Source organism: Arvicola amphibius, chromosome 11, assembly GCF_903992535.2.
Source record: "Arvicola amphibius chromosome 11, mArvAmp1.2, whole genome shotgun sequence".
Lineage (NCBI taxonomy): Eukaryota > Metazoa > Chordata > Mammalia > Rodentia > Cricetidae > Arvicola > Arvicola amphibius.
The window spans coordinates 95,074,194-95,094,786 of NC_052057.2; the positions used below are offsets into that span (position 1 = coordinate 95,074,194).

The 20,593-nt window shown below is 56.4% G+C and overlaps 1 protein-coding gene across 3 annotated transcripts in view; it reads right to left on the reverse strand.

The window, feature by feature from the left end:
• Nucleotides 1-15,877, reverse strand: part of Cntfr (ciliary neurotrophic factor receptor) — a 37,372-nt gene extending 21,495 nt beyond the window's left edge. Inside the window, exons 1-2 of one of the 3 annotated variants that reach the window (XM_038347714.1) lie at nt 15,728-15,877; nt 7,126-7,233 (exon numbers count right to left, since the gene is read on the reverse strand). The gene's annotated coding sequence lies outside the window, so the exon portion shown is untranslated. Of the gene's footprint in view, nt 1-7,125; nt 7,234-9,794; nt 9,812-15,594 lie in introns of those variants that run through there. The other 2 variants (XM_038347713.1, XM_038347715.1) reach the window with 2 other exon arrangements.
• Nucleotides 15,878-20,593: the final 4,716 nt, after the last annotated feature.

The following is a 20,593-nucleotide window of genomic DNA, read 5'->3' on the forward strand; positions in this document are numbered from 1 at the left end:
TCTTCTTGCAACAGCCCTAAAAGTCCTATGTATACCTATGAGTCAAACACATGAGACACTGATTCAAACGCCTGGGAGTCAGTAAGCCTCCGACCTGTGGAGACATTAGGGTGGGGCAAGGAAGAGAGTAGACACAGGGACAGGGATAGGGTGAGCAGGGAAAACGAGCCCTGGCCTGGACAAGGGGGAGCTTGGGAGAGACAGGGCAGGAAGCTCTGGGAGGGGAAGGAGGAGTTGGGGCTGGGAGGCCCCAGATCCCACCAGGCCTAGACAACCAGGACAGTGTGGGCGGTGGGGCTAGTGTGGAGGCCTGAATGGTTCACAGGCTGGGGGGCGGGGGCGGGACTAGGTCAAGGAAGGAGGCCTGGCTCCTGGCAGTTGGTCTGCAGGTCCCCTCATCAGGGAAGAGGAGGGCACAGGTCAGGGGCCAGCTCAACACAGCCTGTCTCCCTCCTGTCTTTCTGACTCTCTTGTCTCTGTCTTTTCCCCTCCTTTTGAATCTAGACCTCTTCTTCCTCTCATCTCTTAGGGCTTCCAACTCAAAGGACACAGGACCCAGAAGCTGTGACTGAGGTTGGAATTCTCCTTCTGGGCTACCACACCCCCTCCCACTATGGAGTAAGCGTCAGTACTGGGGGGGGGGAGATGCCACACCATTACAAATGCCCTCCTCCTCCTTAGCAGGGGCAGGATAAGCTGAACACCAGTGCAAGGGGGGTGGTAGGGCAGGAAGGAGGCAGGGGGAGCAATCCCCCAGCCCCAGCCGCTGGCTGAGGTAGCAAAGGAGGCGGCCCAACGTGAGTGAGTTGGGGGGTGGGTATCCACACCTGCTGTTGTGACCTCCACAGCCGGAGATGAGGGCCTGGGGCGGGGGGGCGACACACAGATTTCGATGGATTTTGGCAGCAGCCTGGACTCTAAGTGCTCCCCCCCCCAAGCCTTTTGTACCGTGGGGACCCTGAGTTCAGCATGTGCGTGCCCTGCTAGCTGCACGTGTGTGCAGGCGTGTTGGGGGAGCCTGGGGCCCTCACATGATGAGCCTGGCTGAGCAGCTGGATATGTCTCGGGAAGATGGGAATCCAACCACCAGCCCGTACCCACATGCAGAGGTCCACTTCGAGCCCTGGGAGCCACGCTCAAACAGCTCTCTAGGTGCAGACGGGCTGAGCTCTTTCCTTCGGGAGTCAACGGCTCCAGCCTCTGCCTCTCACATGGAGAGCAACACAGGGCAGGTGAATTCATGTCCTTTCTTTGGGCACATGCTCTGGACGGCTTCACTGAACCTGAGGCACAGGTGACAAACTCCCTATTCCACAAGCCCATCCAGCCTATGGATCCCAGAAGAATCAAGGGGACCCCTCTACCTAGGAAAGGCCCATGGTAGGTCGGGTGAAGGGCTGTGAGGGGTGGGGTGAGGGGTGGGGTGTTGTTCCTTCGGAGAGACAGTGTAGCAGTAGGAGGTTAGATGGTCAGAACGCCATGATCCCTGGGGGATGGGCAAAGCAGTAGGGGGGAGGGAGACTCTGTAGCCCGGGCAGGAGGTGGGAAAGGGTCTACAGCAAGTGTGGCAACAGGAAGGAGACCGCAGGCAGTGCCCTCCATGGAGGCAGGAAGAACAAAACAGCCCTTCAGACTTGGAGCCGAGTTCATAGACCTGTTTGCTTCAGCATCTCTACCATCCCCCACCCTCACCCCTGCCAGATCACTGTTATAGTACACACACACACACACACATACACACACACACACACACACACACACGAGCATGGTGGCGCACACCTTTAATCCCTGCACTGGGGAAGCAGAGGCAGGCGGATCTCCACTGAGTTAGAGACCAGCCTGGTCTGCATAGTAAGTTCCAGGACAGGCGGGACTAGGTAGAGAGACCCTACATCAACACAAAAAACAAAACCAACAACAACAAAACCCACTCCCTCTCAGAAAAGAAGTCCATGTAAGTAAGCATGTACATCTCACACACGCACAGACACACACACGCGCACACACACACACACACACGCACACCCCAGCAGGGCATGTGAAGCAGGAATTTTTAACAGGAAGAACTGAGGATGGTGTTTTTGGCAGAGCCAGAGTTGGTGGGGGGAGAAGTTTCTTTTTCCTTACGGAACAATGTTCTGTTTTCTCTGCCCCCTTTGCATGCACGTGTACCATGCATGCTCCTTCTGAGGAACCTTCTGGTCTGCTGGGTAAGAGCAAGCCACCCTCCCTCCCCCTCCCTACTCCTCACAATCTGTTCCTGATGGTAAACACAGGCATGAATACACACACCCACATGTTCACACACACCAGCAGTGCAGGGTGACACAGGACCCAGTGTTCACCCCATCCCAAGACAAAACACATGCTAGAGGGCTCTCAAAGTCACCCCCAGAACTCCCCAAGGCCCCATCTCCACATACACACAGCCAGCACCCTGCAGACATTCCCAGGAGCCACACATGTGCGCGCGTGCGTGCGCGCGCACACACACACACACACACACACACACAGAGACATTCAGTCTGCTACCACAACCGCATATCATGGCCTTCCTGTGGACACCCACTGCCACAGCCTCATACACTACTCCACTCCCCCCCATACACACACACACACACACTAAAGTCACAGTTGCACACAGAGACTCCCTCACACAGAACAACCTCCCCCCCTTTCACACATGGATGCCATCACACTCAGAGCTGCCAACCTTCCGCGCAGATGCCCCCTTACCTCCAGAAACCCAGAGCTCCCCAGCCACCCCCAGCCTGCTGTCTTCACAATGGGAAACACACAGACGCTCATGGGCAGACACACACACTGGACCCTGGAGGTGCTTGGTCGGACGAGAGAAAGCAAAGTGGCTGAAGTCAGGAGGTGAAAAGGGAAGGTATTCCCTTCTTTAAAAAGGTGAAGGCTGAGAGTTATTTCCCAGCCAGCTCCTCTTCCTCCAGCCCAGCTCTCCACAGCATTCTGGGATGGAGGGAGAACCAAGAAGGCTGCGTGTGCCTCAGGCCCTCCTGCCTCCAGGACTTCTCCAAGCTAAGGAGCAACAGGTCTCCCTCTAAGGATCCATCCCTTCCCCGGTCCGCACACGGTGCTCCCTACCTGTCGCTAAGCATCCAAAGAGCTGGCCTCCATGAGAGGAGGAGAGGGGGAAGGAAATGAAATGTCTTTACCTAAACAATCACACCCAAGCTTTCTTCTGACTGTCAGGAAGCCCAAAGTGAGGTGGAGACAGGTGCTCAGCAGCAACCTGGGTGCTCGCCCAACCAACCACTGAGAACAAGAGTCCTAAAGTGATCTTGGGCATGGGAGTTCCACCCTCAACTCCTATCACTGGAGTTGACACCAGGTCTTAAGTCACAGCCCAGGCAGAATGGAATCCAGGCTGAGCTGGCCAGTCCCCATTCTGGAACAAGCAGGGATGCTGCTGACATTCCTAGCACTTGCCACTCTAACTGTGGCAGTGGCCCTGAGGCTTGCATCCCATCCCGTGACAAGCCTGCAATGGTCCCTAGCTAGGCATGAGAGCAGACACCAGGGCAATACAATACCAAAGGAAACCAGCAAGGCAGGGCAATCCCACAAAGGCCAGGTGATCACCAATTGAGGAAAGCAGAAGGAACGAGGCACAAAAGAAATCAGGCAGTGGGGTATAAGGGAGTCATGGGGGCAGGGTGTCCAAGAAGGTAGCCACCGGGGCCAAATGAAGACAGGTACTAAGGACTTCACCGAGCTAGGAGGTGTGGACAAATGAGGCCAGGCACTGGGGACTAACAGTGAGCTGGGAGGTGTGGACGAATGAAGCCAGGCTTCGGGGATCAAATGAAACTAGGCAAGAGGCCCACAGGATGTGAGAGAAGAGAGATATCAGGAACTCATCCCCTGTCTAGATGTCACCCCCACAGCCTAGGCCTCCCTCTCGGTAGCCCCCTCCCCCAGGCCGATGGAAGCAGCCAGAGCCCCCTCCCCTCTCAGAGGCCTGGTCCGCCTGCAGCCAATGGGCCCCGGCCCCATCCCTGAGACCTCAGGAAGTCCCAGTCCCTCCCACCGGCTGCTGAGGCAGGGGGGCTGGGGAGAAAGCGCAGAGAAGAGAGACAGCTTGGCAGGGGGAGCGCCGAGCAGCCGCGGGGGGCGGGGGCCGAGGAAGGAGCGGGAAGCGCCGCAGCGGGCTGGCGCGGGCGGGGGCGTCTTCGCCGCGGCGGGGCGGCGGGGTGACAAGTTCTCGGCCCCGCGGCCGCGCGCACTGACCTGGGTCCCCGCGCAGGCGCCCGGCCGGTGCTCGGCGCTCCGTGGGTCCGCCCGACAGCCCGCGGGCATCGGTCCCCGGGGCTTCCCCACCCGCGAGGGGCCGGGCAGGAGCGCCACGGCCACTCCGGAGCCAGCGGGCGAGCGAGAGGGCGAGAGGGCGAGCGGGGCGGCGAGCGGGCCGGGAGGGGGAGGCAGCGCGCGGGGAGCCGAGCAAGCGAGCCGAGGCAGCAAGTGAGGGACGGCATGCAGTGAGGTCATCCTTTGAATCTAATTGTCTGAGTCAGGAGGAGATGTGGCACTTGATGCTGGGGGAGGGGTGGGAAGGGGACCCTCGGCACAGCCGGGGGTGGCGGGTCCCGCTCCCCCCAATCGCGGCGTGGATGTGGGGGCTCGGGACTGACCCCTGCTGCCCGGGTATCAGCTAGCCGGGAGGCGCGCGACTCACCCCAGCTCAGGGCCACCTTCCTATTCTCTTGGGAGTGATGGGGACCTGCCGAAGCCCGGGTCATCTTTCCACATTTTTTAGGAAATGGCAGACACCCCCCAACTCCCAGCCATAATTCTGCCCTCGAAGAAGGGGAGATTTCAGCCTTCAGCCTGCTTTCCACTGTGCACTTCAGAAAACTGGGCCTGGGACTGTTCTCCCAAGTTAACTACCTGCACTGGGAATCTGATGGAGTGGGGAAATTGAGCCCTATTGACTGCTTTGCACTCTGGAAGGACAGTGCAAAGGCCACCGGACTTCTACTCCAATGACACCCCCCACACACACACACACACTTCTTGCTCTACTTGCCCAAGCCTCATTCAGGAGGGCCAAGCAGGGCCAACCTCCTGGGGTACCAGAAAGCTACCCAAAGGACTCAGCTACTCACATAGTAGCGGGCCAAGACAGCAACTAGGCCTTGGGCCGGTCAGCTCGCACACCCACGCATGTACACGGGAGCACATGAACACATTTGCACACACTGGCACGGGACGGACCAGGCAGCCGGGGATGCTCACCAAGGGCCACATGCCCCTCCCCTCGCCCCCGTGGGGGAGGGGTGATAAATATTTAAGGGGCTTTTAGCTTAGAAGGGGCTGAAGTCGGGAGAGGGAGGGGGATCCACGCTGCCTGATTAATGGGGTTACGGGCTTGGATCAATCTGTCCGCCTGCCGCTCCCTCCTTCCCCCCTCCTCCCTCCCTCCGCCTAATGCGCTTTATCAGGAGACGTTTTTCTGACTTGGCAGCGTCGGGCGTTTTAAATAGACCCATTTAGAGCTCGGGTTGGGGGAGAAGAAGGGGGGGTGGAGTGAGACAGAGATTGAGACGGGCAGGGAGACAGAGACAAATAGGGGGAGAGACGCCCGGAAGAGAGAGACAGGGAGGAGAGAGAGAGAGAGAGAGAGAGAGAGAGAGAGAGAGAGAGAGAGAGAGAGAGAGAGAGAGAGAGAGAGAGGAGATGCAGAGAACTGAGAGGGGAGACTGAGGGTAAGACTCCTGTGGAGGCCAAGATGGAGAGAGGTGATGGGAGGCCAAAGCAAAGGTGGGGGCCGCCTAGCAGAAACAAACACAAAAAGACAGAGAGGAAAGCAGGCACCAGCAGTGGTGGAGACCCAGGGAGAGGCTCTCTGCAAGGGCTGAGTGCTAGCCTGGGAGACAGCACATATCTTTTATTTCCAAAAACAGTTTTTCATCCACTTTGTTAAATTAGAAAACTGTTTTTAAAGCGGTGCTGGAGGTGCTGCTGGGGGAGGGTGGAGAGAACTGCCAAGCCCTCCCTCCTCAGCCTCCTCAGCCCCACAGAAGCTGCTGCAGCCTGAGCCCCTGGGGTGTCTCCAGCTCCCCTGCTCTCTGCGATCCTCTGAGATCCCCAGGGACAGGGTCAGGGCATCTGAGCTACTGTTCACTGGCAGGAAGTCCTTCCTGCTGTCTGGCCTCAGTCCCTCTTGCTGCAGGGAGCTCATTCTTTCTCCTGAGCACCACCATCTACTCCTCAAGGCTCTCTCCTAGCTTTCTACAGTGCTCCCAATTGGGAGGGGTATGAATTATGTCCTCTGGTGGCCCAGCAGCCTGTTGTCCTAACAGGACATCAGATTCCCGGGTACACCCAAAACATCACCTATTAATTCTGCAAGTCCATTTCCTAGCCCCTCCCGATTCGAGCTGCTAACACAGACTTCACCCACTTCCTTGGATCCTAACACTACAGCCATCTTCCTTCCTCTTCTGGGCCTCTGAACCACCTAAGTTCCCTGTAAGGCCATGTGCCATGCTGAACTGCAGTGCGAGCAAATGTCCCGCCACATTGGGCTACCCCACCCCACTTAAGAGCATCCTTAACATGAACTCCTGGTTTTGAAGGGTTGGTGTCCACTCCCCCCCCAACACACAAGCAACCTCCCCGGGGACCTCCCCACCCCCAGTGCCCCAAGCCGGGAAAATGGCCAGTCTGTTTGGGAACTGAGATGAAAAGCCTAGCCGGCCTTTGTGGGCTTCTGGCCTTTGTGGGCCTTTGGCGGGTTTTGGACAATAGGCCCTTCCGTTCCGCTCCAGTGCCTCAATTCCTCAGATGCCCCCACCCCGGGGCTGCCAATCCAGGGGCCATGCCGGGCTTGAATGAGAGGCAAGGGGAGTCAGGTTCAGAAGATTTGGGGCCTTCCCACCTGCTGGTCCACCTCCTCCTAGTTCAGCTGCTCCCTGAGGGCCAGGGAGATGCTTGAGCGGGGAGAAGGATGTGGAAGACACGGAGACAGCAACAAGCGGTCCTAAATCTGGCCTTCGGCTCCCCTGGCGCAGAAGTGTATTCTGACCTGGTGGTGCCCTTTCCTTCTCGGGGGTCTAAAACGGGGACTCCAGCCCTGCCTGGGCTCTCAGCACCTACCTCTTTAACACCAGTTGTACTGCAAGCACACCAATATTATCCTCCTCTCCAGACCAAACTCTTCTGGGGACTTCCAACACCAAGAGGACAAGATGGTGTGGCGGGTCTCTAGAAGGGCAAAGGACACAGGTCAGGTCACAGGGAAGCCACAGGTCTCAGGGAGCTCCTTCCATCCTCAAAGGCCCACTGAGGGGGAGACAGGCCATCTCAGGGTTCTTATCTGGGAAAGGGAAGCAGAGTTTCCTTGGAGCACTGTTTTAGTGATTCAGCACAAAAATGTAACCGTAGGACTTGGGATGTCTGCTGAAACAAGAGCCTGAGCGTTTGCCAGTGGATGAGCTGGGGCTACAGCTCGGTGAGAATGTGTACCTAGCGTGGGTTCCCCAGCACTGCCCATCCCCGCAAGCTAGCTGTTATTATCATATATCTGCAAGAAGCAGATATGCCTGGAAGAGAAGAAAACAGTATAGTGTTCCTCTACCGCTTCCTCGCTGACTTCAGTTCTAAACCACAGGGGCAAATAAAGGGCACAAGACAGGCCTGACACCACTCATAGATACATACCACAAATTCCCACAAATGCAGGGCTCCCCGCCACACGTGCCTGTGCAGATACACATGTGCGCGCACCCTAACACACACACACACACACACACACACATACACACACACACGACAGAAAGGGAGACTGACAGACAGCGAGCACCATGGGCATCATTCTGATACCCTCCCCATGCCCACCACAATTTGCTGAGCATCTACCAAGTGCCAGGAAAGGTTACGTTCATCTGCACCATCCCCTCTTGGTGATCTCTCACGAGCTAGGTGCTAAAGTGTCTTGCCACTTGACAGCTAAAAAGTAACATGGTGTTCAAAGATGTTAAATAACTGTCGAGCTGACCGCTCCTGGAGCCTAGGCACCCCTTCTGAAGCCTTACTTCTACCAGCTTGCCTCTCTGGCTCCCACCCACTTACACAGTGCCTTTCCAGAGCCACAAACCGCTAGGATTAGTTCTTCATGCCTGCAGTGCCGGGGAACCCGTGCTAGGACGGACACTCACCGAGCTACACCCACGACCCGTCAGCTAAGACTTTATATTAAGTCCTTAACTGACTCCTGGTTTTTCAGACAGGCTCTTACTATACAGACCAGGCTGGTCTAAAACTCTCAAGAGAGCTTCCTGCCTCTGCCCCCCAAAAGTGTGTGCCACTACACCCAGCTTAACTTACAGATATTCTTCCTTTTTATAATTTTTTGTCTTTTGGGTTTCTCAAGACAGGGTTTCTCTATGTCGCTTTAGCTGTCCTGGAACTCACTCTGTAGACCAGGCTGGCCTCGAACTCACAGAGATCCGACCGCCTCTGCCTCCCGAGCGCTGGTATTAACGGCGTGCACCACCACTGGCCTGTATTTTCCCTTTACTTTTTGTAGAGCTGTCTGCTTTATTGTTTCATGTGTGTGAGTATCCTGCCTGCATTTGTGCACACCATGTGAGTGTGCATATTTCTGGAGCTCGGAAGATCCCTTGGGACTGGAGTTCCAGGGACACATGAGCCACCATGTGGGTCCTGGGTCTTTTGTGAGAGCACCAATGCTTTTAATAACCACTGAGTCCTGTCTCAGCCCTTAACTTATGTCGTGTGTGTGTGTGTGTGTGTGTGTGTGTGTGTGTGTGCGCGCATCACATGCATGCAGGAGGCTGCAGAAATCAGCAGAGGCATCAGATTCCCTTAACGGAAGTCACAAGCCATGTGGGTGCTGGGACCTGAACCCGGATCCTCTGCAAGATCAGGAAGGAGCTCTTCATGGCTGAGTCATCTCACAAGCCCCTTAACTTAGATTTTTGTGCTGAATCATCAAAACAGCATTCGGCGACAACCTTATTCCTATTCTATCGTGAGAACCCTGAGACAGCAAAGGCAGCTTGTCCCAGATTGCATGACTGGCCACTGCAAGGGCCCTGGAGTTCAGGGTTATCGAAAAGCTTCCATGAAATCCAGCCACTCAATAGACCCCTGGCCTTCTACAAGTTCCCAGGAGATATCCAGGGTCTGACTGCTTCCTCAACAGGTTCCAGAATAAATCTGCCAAAGGTATGATTAGGGGCCTAAATGCACGCTCGTGAGGAAAAGGACTCTGTCATGGAATCCTGCCCAGAAACCAGAAACATCACTAACCAGAAAAGGCCAGTAACTAAAACAGTGTGTTAGAGAGACAGGCTGGCTGGTGGTGACAGATACCAACACACCAAGGCCCAAAGAGAGGGAGATGGAAGGAAGACAGGGAGACAGCAAGCTGAAGAACGACAGGTAGCTTGACAAAGAGACAATAGCACAGAGGGGACAGGCTAACATGAAAACAAAGACTGATACGCACTGATATACAGACACAGACAAATATAGAGCCATCTGACCTTCACTAGAAAAAAAAAAGCCAGCTAGGCTCAAGCTGCCTGTGTGTGGCATGTATGTGCGTGTGTGCGTGTTGGGAGAAGCATGCAGTATCGCAACGCACATTACACCAGCTGCTTCCAGCAATTTCATCTGATTAATAATAAATGCCCTGTAATTACAGCTGCTCCCCCAGCCCTTCTTCCTGTTTTTTGTCAGCTGCCGCCAGGCCAGCCCCCTCCCTCCCGCCGCGGACCCCTGACCCTCTCCAGCCTCACCTGCAGCTTTCGAGGAGGAGACTGAGAATGTGAGCTGACAGGCCAGATTCCCGCTCTGCAGGGGGCCACCCATCTCTCTAACTTGGCCGAATGCCCTCAGGTGCCAAGGCAGACGTCATCCCACTTAGTTTCACGCGCACCTCCCCCACACCTGTGTTAGAACCCTGATGCTAATGTGGCCAAGGGGCCCTGGCTGAGATGCAGGCAGGTGAATTCTCACGCCTACCATAGGCATAGGTTTAAAGACAGGCGGCACCACCCACACTTGGTCTTGGAAACTTTTGGAAGGCTCAAAGGAAAGAGGCACCAGGACAAGGGACCTCCCCACTCCACACCAGCACTCGGCCCACTTGTATACCCTCCAGCTTTGAATGCTGGGTGGCTCTGGCTCCCCACTCCTCAGTGCTTCCCTATGCCCCCCACCCCAGTCTACCTCCTTACAGGCCTCCTACCCTAAAGCTCCAAAGCATGTCTATCAGAATCAGCTGCGGGTCTGTGCTGATCTGTTTCTAATCGCTGGGGCCTGGTTCACGCTTGCCCCCCCACCCCAATATTGATTCCATTATTTGGAGAGACATTGACGTCAGGGGCCTGGATGGGTGCCAAAACCGCCTTCTCTCCAGGCCTGGGCCAGGGCCCAGCCCCCCCATCCTGCAATTTCACGGAGGGGCCTGGAAAGGTCACGGGCCAAGGTCACGTGGCATCTGCCTTCTGATACTGGACTCCTCTTTCCTTTCTTTGGGACCACCATGCAGAGTAGTTCCTCCTGAGCAGAGGGCCAGGGATGCTCAACGCCTCAGAAGAGGGTACTTAGGGAGTCTGTTTACTTACCACACACTTGCTCAGAACTTGAAAAGGTGCCTACTGACAACTTAATGTTTAGTTCTGGGTGCTCTCGGCCTGCTAAGGAGGGAGTCCTGCGGTGTTTACGACCGCCAAGTGCCCTGAAAGCTGCCACAGCCTGACTAATTCACACAACTGATTTTATAAACTTTTGCTCCATACAAATCAAAGGCTCCGTCTCTCCTGCATTGCCCACCCGAGCACGCTCGGTTTCCCCACGCTCACACCCACCCCTAGCTTTCCCTAGGAGACTCTCACTGTGACTTGGGTGTGTGTGTCTCTCCTTTTCTCTCTCCAACTAAGGTGCAGCTATGCTCACACCACCCCCTGTAACTCGCAGGATCCAGGAGGACTGAATACTTCTACGGTCTAAATGCTGTGTTCTCAGACATTAATGATCAATATGGACAGTCCACCCCGCCTGAAGCAGCTACCAGGCTTCAGAGCCAAGTTTTGGTGACTCGGATCTGGGCTCCATTCTCTGGACTTACAGGGAGTGAGGGATACATTCAACTCTATCCCATCATCAGAAAAATTGCCTAGGTGGGGAGGGGGCAGAATGACCTCCAATCAGCGCCTCGGGACCAGGCGTGCTTGGGTGGGAAATGCAGGAGAGACGGAGCCTTTGATTTGTCCTGTTGCTCTCAACCAGACCTAATGAAAGAAGAGGCTAATTTCCACCCTCATTCTTTAAGTAAAGGGAAGCTTTTCCTATTTCTAACTTGCAAGTCACTCATAGAACCTTTGGACCAAAGAGGGCTGTAAAAAGGAGCTGCTGGGCCTCGAACCCCAAACTCTTCTCCCCATAATCAGGCCTCATCATTTATTAAGAACCTATTTCCAGCAAATACGGTGCTGCTCACAAGAAGCACCTTGTTAGACCTAAGAGAAAAGATACTGTTCTCCTACTATATACACATCTGTATCACAGTAGGTACAGTACAGAAGCAGCCAGACCCAGAGCCCACCAAGTTCACAGGCAACACTACCACCTCGCTGAGCTACGCAAGGAAAGAATACACAGGGGTTTGGCTGGACATGCTCTGTGGAGATCTGTCCCACAGGTTCATGGGCTCTTCAGCCCATTCTCCTCGCCACACAGGTCCTGGTAATTCACCACCATGGTCTGACTTCAGTTGCTTCTGCCATAGCTCCAGCCCCAACCCCTCCTTTCACCCTTTGGCAGCCAGAGATCCTGCCTCTGGGGACCCCCAGCCCATACTTAAGGGGCTCCCCTTGCCTGTTGCAAAGATAAAGGGGGGACAATGACCCCTTGCCCTCCACCCATAGTCCCTTCCCAGAGGAAACCAGAACCTATGTGGGTGTGGTCACCCAGGGCCACGGGAGTTCCCCCACACGGTAAGAGTTCTGGAGGAGGGGTCAGTTCACTTCAGCCTTCTTGCTTTCTGGGACCCCCCCCCCAACCAAGAACACATGGTCCCCCCCACAACCAATCTGCATTTCAAAGAAAATCCACTCCATATGTTTCCGATTCATTTACACTTCAACTCGCCATGGGGGGGCAGAGTGCAGGACGCCTCGCCTCCGAGCCCCCTCCCCCTATAGGGGAGCTGGAGAGCACGTGTCCAAAGGGGCACGTCCTTCAAGGCTGTGGAGCAGTTAAAGCCTGACCACCTCAGCCTGATGTGTCCCCCTCCAGGGACCACGACTCAACTGTATAAGCTCCTAGGGGTGGGGGCAGTATGCCTCAGGTGGCCCCACCCACTCGCCTCCACAGTGGGCTTGTGAATTCTAGGATCATTTCTCTAAGGCAGGTAGAGTCCCAGGGCTGGCTGCAACTCAGACTCCCTAGGGCTACTGTTCTTTCAGGGAGGGAGCGTGCACGGGTGGCGGTGGCGGGGGAGAGGGAGAGGGGGAGAGTTCCTGCGTAAACACTGGAGCCACGAGACTTACAAGGCCCCTGCCCTTCTCCCAGCGAGCAGAGGTAAGAAGAGAAGGACGGGCAGCTCTCCTCTCTTAGCATCACGAATGCAGCACCTGGGAACTTTCCTGGTGCACCCCATCCCCCCGCCAGGATGAGTGGGTTGTGGGAGGGATGTCTGGGGAGGACGTGAGCCTCATTTGCCCCCACCTCACCCTGCTCCTTTCTTCCAGGGAAATGGTGCCCACAACTATTTGTGGAGCATGTACATGGCACATGGAGGAATCTGACGGTTCACTGACCCTTGTACCAACAAACCACTCAGACATCCTGCCGAGGGCTTAGTTGGCTGTGGAAGGCTGCTAGGGAGGCTTGACCACTCAGCGTTTCTCACCACCATAACCAAAAGTATACCCCATCTTCCTCCAGGCTTCAGGATGGCTGTTTCCGCTGCCTCGATTGCCCTGACGCAGCGCCACTACCCGAAGAAAGACACGAGCACACACGTGACTAAGTCTATGTTCCAAACCGGAACTGTGAACATCGCGATCCTAGTGAGGGTCTGAATACGAGCCACAGGACAGAAGTATGAGTTTTGTGTAAGCACCAGGCTCTAGCGTCAGTCTGAGTGAGAACTCTGCAGCCCAAGTGTGGGTTTCTTTTGTTTATTTGTTTGGCTGGTTCTCTGGCAGTGCTGAAGACCCAAGAACTAAGGTCCTGAGGTGTGCTGGACTGTAGGCCCCAGGGGGTCAGAAAGTGAGCACAGAGAGTTTAACTGAGTCCTGGGAGCCCCAGACAGTTCCGTGTTAAACAGTGTGAGCTCTTGGCCTTCGAGGTGGTCGGTCTGGGTGTGAGTCCAAGCTTCCCTTTTTAAGGATGAATGTTAACCCCACGGTGTCTCTGTAGATTCCAGTGTTCTGGAGTCCCTGCGCTACATTCTACTCGATCTACAGGACAGAAACGAGAATCCGTAGTGTGGGCACATGAGTTCTATTAGGAGCCTGAGTAGGAGCTCTCAGATCCTTCTGTGGGTCTGAGTGTGAGTCAGGATCGCCTGAGCTGGAGGGAACGAGTCTAAGGCTACCCCCTCAAGTTCAACGCTTCGATTCCCCCACGTGAATCTGAGTGTGAGCATTGCTGAATCTGAACGCTTAGCCCATTTGGCAGAGATGAAAGTCAGAGCATGTGGGCCTGACTGGAACTGCAGAGTCCCCAAAGAGTCCTAGAGTTCACATATGGGCTGTCCCCCCCACACCCCGCCGCACCCCCTGACAGGGTTTCTTTGTGTAGCCCTCAATGTCCTGGAACTTGCTCTGTGGACCAGGCTGGCCTCGAACTCACAAAGACGCATCTGCCTCTGCTGGGATTAAAGGCGTGCACCACCCCGCCTGGCTGGGTCCCATGTTCTTTATGTGAGTACGAATGTGGGCCTCTAACCTCTGTGCGACAGAACCTCAGAATAAAAGCGTCAATCTGAAGAAGCCCCATGGTTTTAGGAGGAGTCAAAGTACTAGTCCTTGAGCCCCAGCGAGCTTCTGTGAGCCAGCTTAGGTCTCCACGTAAACCTACAAGCTAAAGGATACACACACGCACACATGAGCCCCAAATGAGAGCAGACCCAATAGGAGTGCAAACCCCAGGAAGGAAATGTAAATCTGAACGTGAACCCTGCTATCCTGGTGTGATTCTGAATGCAAATCCATGAGTGTAATCCCCAAGTCTCTGGAAAGTGTTCCAGTGTGAATCAGTGTGAATTCCAGAACCCCAGGAAGTCTTGAGTGTGAACTTTAAACTCTTACTCTTTGGGTAGACTCAGTCCCAACTGGAGTATCAGTTCTGACAGGGGCTGAACCTTCAGCTCCATCTTAATCCTTCCTAGAGCTGCAGGAACCGACAGAAAGGATTTGTGTGGGGCTGTGAGAGTGGAGATTGGGGCAAAACGTGAGACTCACCGGTTGGTCACCTCCCAGATCCAAGCTAGCCCTGCATCTCCACGTAATGACAGACACCCTGGGTTAGATGCACAAAAATACACCCTATGTTTCACTCCAGGACCCACAACTGATGCACAAACCCACTCAGTATTCCCAGCTCTTACCACCTCGGTGAATATGGCACACAAATACATCCTGTGACACAGACACAAATATATCACAGGCAAAACAACTTGTGTTAAAGACACAGAATACAGACCCACACCCAGTGTTGCCGACAAGATAAGGTGCCAGACACGCTTGCACACACATACATACATACATGCGGGGGTGAGGGGGATGAATTCTCAAACAGAGAGACTAGACAGAAAGAAAGAAAATCCTGGATTTTCAACAAGGCGTGAAATAGTCCTGCCCGCCTGAAGCTACTGGAGGGGGAGGGGGCCCAGGGAGCCAGCGAGCTAGACGCTGGAGAAGCTCGGCAGAGGAGAGGAGTCGAGGAGAGCTGTCCGTCTGGTGACCTCCTCGCGGCCCAGCCCCCCACGCACCGGGAGATACACTACTCTGAACAACCTGGGGACACCCAGCCGCACCGGAGAAGGCACACATGGGCAGACTCACAGAAGAGACACTTGGGGGTATGCCACAGGCATGGAATCACACAAACCAGGACTTACAAAGAGACACACTAAAGGGGACCCACTACGTGGAGATACATCTAGGCGGACTCATGAGAAAACCACAGCAGGATCACACCGACACACACACACACACAAACACACGCGGATTCACACGGAGACCCGGGCACTGGAAGAAGCGCAGCCATCCTTTTACACTCCCGGGCACTTTCAAGTGCAGATTTTTTTTCTCTCCGAAAAAGAAGCAAGCTTTCGGTGCGTGGGGGGCCACTGAGATCCCCCAGCTCTGGAATTTTCCCAGACCCCGTGCGTGCTGCTCAAGGGTGGGAAGAACAGGGACACTAGGACCAACCGCCCCGGCCACCTCCCTCCAGCCGATTGCCCAGCTTCACCACCACCACCACCACCACGCCCAACCCCTGGCGCGCCCGGACGTGGGGGGCTGCTGCTCTTGCGCCCCCGCCCCCGAGTTTGCGGGCAAAGTTTCTCATGAACTTTCCTACCTCCCCCGATCGCGGGGTCCACGCGTGTCCCCTCACTCTCTCTACCCGCGCGCACGAGGGCCGCGGGTCCGCGGGTCCGTCCGCCTGAGCGTTCGAGGGTCTAGCCTCGCGCAGACGGCCACGGAACACTCACCGCGCCCTCGAGCCACCCGGGCTCCGCGCCGCGCCCTTCGGCCGCTGCAGGCGGGGAGCGAGGCAGGAGCGCGGAGCTAGCACCGCGGCCGGATCCCACTGCCGAGCCCCGCGCCGCGCCGGCTGGAGCCGCCGCCTCCACTGCCGCCGCCACCGCCCGCTCTGCACCGGCTCCTCGGCTCTCCGCGGCTTTAACCCCCCCCATCCTCCTCCCTCCCTCGCGCGCTCCCTCCCTCCTTCCCTCGCCCATGTGACCGCGGGCGCCCGCTCGGCCGCGCGCGCCCTTGCTCCCCTCCCCCTCTCGCCTTGTCTCCCCGCGGCAGCGCGCCACGACCCCCCTCCCCGCCTCGGCCCCCGCGCGCCCCCGCCTTGGCACGTTCCCGCGCCTGGCACGCGCGGCACGCTCGCGGGGGCACGCTCGCCTGCGCAGGCCTGTGAGCCCCCACTCCCACTAGCCCCGCGCAAGCAGGCGTCCTACCCCCCGCTGGCACGCTCGCCCGCACTGGCACGCGTGGCCCCTTCGCGTTCGCCTTTTCTCCAGCGCGCCCTCAGGACGCCTATGGACCCCGAGCTTCACGCGCAGCCCGGGCCGCGGGTCTCGAAAACGCGCGCGCACACACCCACACCCACTCCGCCCGCTCTCCTAGGGCGGCGGGGCGCGCACCCACCCCCGGGATCGCTCAGCACACTCAGCTTTGGCCAGGTCTCTCCTGCACACACTCTCGTCCGTTCTGCTCTTTGGTGTCTCGCACCGACACTCTGGCACACCCGAGATCAACTTCAGGGTCCTTCTAGCATCCCCGAGAGGAGTATGAGGCAGAGCCCCCCAGTGCCCATGAAACCAGCCCTCTCCTCCCCTGTCCTACCACCCTCATCAACGACCTCCTTCCTAGTCCCTCGTCCGGGGGTTTGCGGGCTTTACGCTCCCATGACTCGAAATGGACCAGGATGGATGCCCAGGCCCTTGTCATCACCACTACTCTTGTCCTGCGTCCCCGGGACACCGGGCCTGGAGAGCAGCCTCCGAGAAAGAGGTAGGGAGGCTGTGATTTAAGTGCCTGACCGGACAGTTCCAGAGCAGGGTACACCTCTCTGCTAGCTAAGCTTTGCTCTGGCATCTCCCCCTGCCCCCCTGCACCCTGGGCCCTGGGGATGGGGGCAGGGTGTTCCCTTCCCTGGACTTAGGCCTCTGTTCTGGCTACAATATGGGAGATTAAGGTTAGACAACCTGATCAACTTCTGAGGCCACACGAAAGCGCGATAGAAAAGGGAGGCCAGAGGCGGAGAAGCAGAGGTCCACCCCCTTGGATTTTTCAAGTGGCCTTTGACCCATAATCCCTGGGCCTTGCCCCTCCGGGGAACTGTTCCACGGCTGAGGGCGAGGGGAGGGAAAGATCTCGCTGTTTATTCACACCCTTCCCCAGCAGGCTGCCTACAGCGCCCGGGCCCTTTCCCAACAAATGCCTCAGAGACTCTGTTGCAGAGGAAAAACCTTCCCGCCACTGCTGGGGCTTTTCGCTTTCACTTCCACGGCTCCACCGTGCCGCAGTCTGGACTCAGGAAGGACTTAAACTCAGAGAGGGTGGGCCAGGGCTTAAGGACTCACAGCGACGACGACGAGCCAAGCTGAGGTCAGAGCATAACCACCGACGACAGCAGATGTTTCCTGACTTCTCTGGGCCCACCTCAGGTCCCCAGGCTACAGACAGGCAAGATAGTGTGCTGAGGGAAGGAGCGCAGGAGGTGCAACGAAACACGGAGCGGTGGAGATGGGGGACACACACACACGAATGTCTTTCTGTGCTGATGGTAGGCCTGGATCAGGTTAGGTTCTGGAGAAGGGGCTACTGCTGATGAACTCATGCGCTGCTATCAGACTCGGGACAGGCAGATAAACGGACACGGAGATCGGCGGGTCCTGAGTGGGCCGACTTGGCTTTTCAGATAATCCTTCTGCAGGTTGAGGGCAGTCAGGAATTACGCCCCGACGACAGACGTCCCCAAACGACAGCAGAGCACAGGGAGGCTGCCGTCATCACTGCCGCAGCCACCTGGTGCGGGTCAGGGTTCGCACCAGATGTCACGAGTCCAGGAATACGACTCAGTGTGGGGGAGGACGAGGAGGGACGCACCTCGGACCCGGGGTGGTAGAAGTGGGGGACGTCTGTCGGCTGGCAGCTCCTGGAGCCGGACCAGCAACCGCGCTCGCTTCCCCGGGGCCGCAGCGACACCTGGTGGGCAGAGCGGGGCGTGCGTTCTTGGGCTGCGACTGTGGCTGGGCGCTGAGGCCTTGGGGATCTACGGAACCAGGGAGGGTCTATCCCCTTTCCATCTTGTGGTCGACTAGCTCAGAACCCACGATCTTTCCTCTGAACCGGGCCAGCAGAGTACTGGTGGCTTTTCGCTACTGCCGTTTCGGATGCCCGGTCTACTCCCTAGCCTCTGTGCTTCCTCGGCCTTGTGAAAGCCTGAGGCGCTTGGACAGGCCTTCACCTCTGGTCACCCCCTTCCCAGCTCTCCTGGAAAAAGAGTTAGCCACCCCATCTCCCCGCCAGCCCCTTCTCTTATCCTTAAGGTCGACCGCACTCACGGACACCTTCCCTCAGCCATTCTCATTGTCCTTCCATTTTCACCATCTGCCTCACCTGTGACAGAGTGGCAGGAAGTCATACCCTCAGACTACAGTCCCCACAATAATGGGGGTGATATCCCCAGAATCTGTAAGCTTGAGAGGCCTTGGGACACTGGAGAAGTTTTCCTTGACTTTAGGTGTCTTTGCTCTTGTCCTTGTAGGGACTGAACCCAGGGAGGCAGGCAAGTGATCTTACCACTGAGCTACCCTCACCTCCCTGGGGTGTATAGAGCACTTGGCCGGGTCTTTAGATTTCACCCTCCTGGCAGAGCAACCTAAGCAAAATCCCCCACCGCTGGAGTTGACTATGTCATCTCAGGCCTTTAGGTGACGTTGACACTTTCCCATTTATATTGATCTGTCTCCAGGAAGGAAGGCGACTTCTGTGGTCTCACCTTTCCAAGTGCTTCTACAGAATATCCTTCCTCTTTCTAACCAGCTATGCACCAGAAGGTTCCATAGCGAGGCAGCCTCCTGGCTAAGAGCTCCATGCTCACACGGGCTACTTTAAAAGAACCAAACAAGGGGTCACATAAAGTCACACGCCCAGCCTCACAGAACGTTCAACCTCACTGTGGTACAGAAGGAGTCGTGGGACCCTTGCTTGGAAGAATGGGACTGAACCCACAGCATAGCATTGAAGGCACAGCCATGGTATGCTGTGTGTCACACACGCTCTCAATCACACTGGGGTTGGCGGGTCGGGGCGGGCTCTGGGAGGCAGTTACGTAAACGCCCTCGCAGCCCCCCCTCACTCCCCCTTACCCCCCCCCCTGCTTCCTCGCACAGTGCCAGCGCCCGGGGCGGCTTGGCCGGGGCCCGGGAACAGCTCGGCCTCGCGGAGGCTCCAGGCGCCGAGAAACCCGATCCCGACACAGCCCTGGGCCGAGCCAGGGAGGGGGGCCCAGAGCCCCCCCCAAGTCAGGGACCAGCCCAGCCACCCCCATGGGCGACTCACCGCCCCCCGATCCTGAAACAGCTCCAGCACCATCTTGGGGCAGCACCTGGAGCGCACTCACAACAGCACCCCCCTCCTGGAATCCTACTGTGGAGACCGCTGCCCCTCTGGGCCCTTACCCTTACGATCTCTAGTACCTCAAAAGGGCAAGCATTCTCTCTCTGAAGGTGGAGGTGGGAGAGACGGGAGTCCCAGTAGCGAACCTAAGCATTCAAAGTGAAATCACCCAGATTCCCTGGAACCACCTTCCCTTCCCACCCTACTAGAGCCTTTAAATCCACACTGATACATGGGCTTCTACTACTGTCCTAAACTCAGGTCAGATTTTTTTCTTTTTACCTACCAAATTACCAATTCCAACACACCCTATCAAAATCCTAAATTATTCAATAGACCCAAGGCCTCCTTAATCTTTCTTTGCTCCCGTCAGGAAGTTCTAACTCCAGTCTAATCATAGTTCCTCCTGCTTCGCTAAGAAAGAATTCTGAGGACAGATGGAAGCATTGGGAATCAAATCCCTGGAAGGAGGAAGGATTAAGGCCTAGGAACCCCCAGGAAGCCAGAAATCTGAATGGAGGACTGAGTCCGCTCCTGTTAAGGTCTTCTATATAGCCCTTACCCTACCCTGCAGCCCAAGGCTCTGTTTTTCACAATAGCTTTTGAGTGTCCAATTGGGCTGCCCAGACCCAAGAAGAAAGGGAATTTCCTCCCATGTTCTCTGCTAATGAACAAAACATTTCATGTTTAAATTCCTCCTCTATCCCCAGTTCAGAGTCTCTGCCCTCCCCCACCCGATATGCCTGAGCTGGGGACCACTAGGAGGGGCTCAGAATGAGAGCAAGCTCCGAGAGGAAGCATAACTTACATTGGGGGCATCTTTCAAAATAAGTCATTAAAATGTCTTTTTTTTCTTCCTTTCTTTCTGCTTTTGGCTAAAATTACCCACTCCTGTGGCTGCTTCCCAGAAAGGGTGGCCGGAGCTGTCCCAAGGCCCAGGACATGGCCCCCCTCCCCTGGGCAAGGAGCCTTCCCGAAGTTGTTTTCCTGGTCTCTTCCTCTTGGATGTTTTTTTGATTATTAATCACATTTTCCATCCACAGACTCAGTCCAGACCCCGTCCCCCCGCCTGGGGTCAGGGCTGGACAGGAAGGAGAAGGCGGCTCTGGGAAGATGAGTTAGGGACTTGATAGGCAATGACCCTGGCCCTGGGTGACCCCAAAAGAGGCCGTCAGTGGGATGTCACAGGTCACCCCCCTCTGCATGCTGGCACTTAGTAG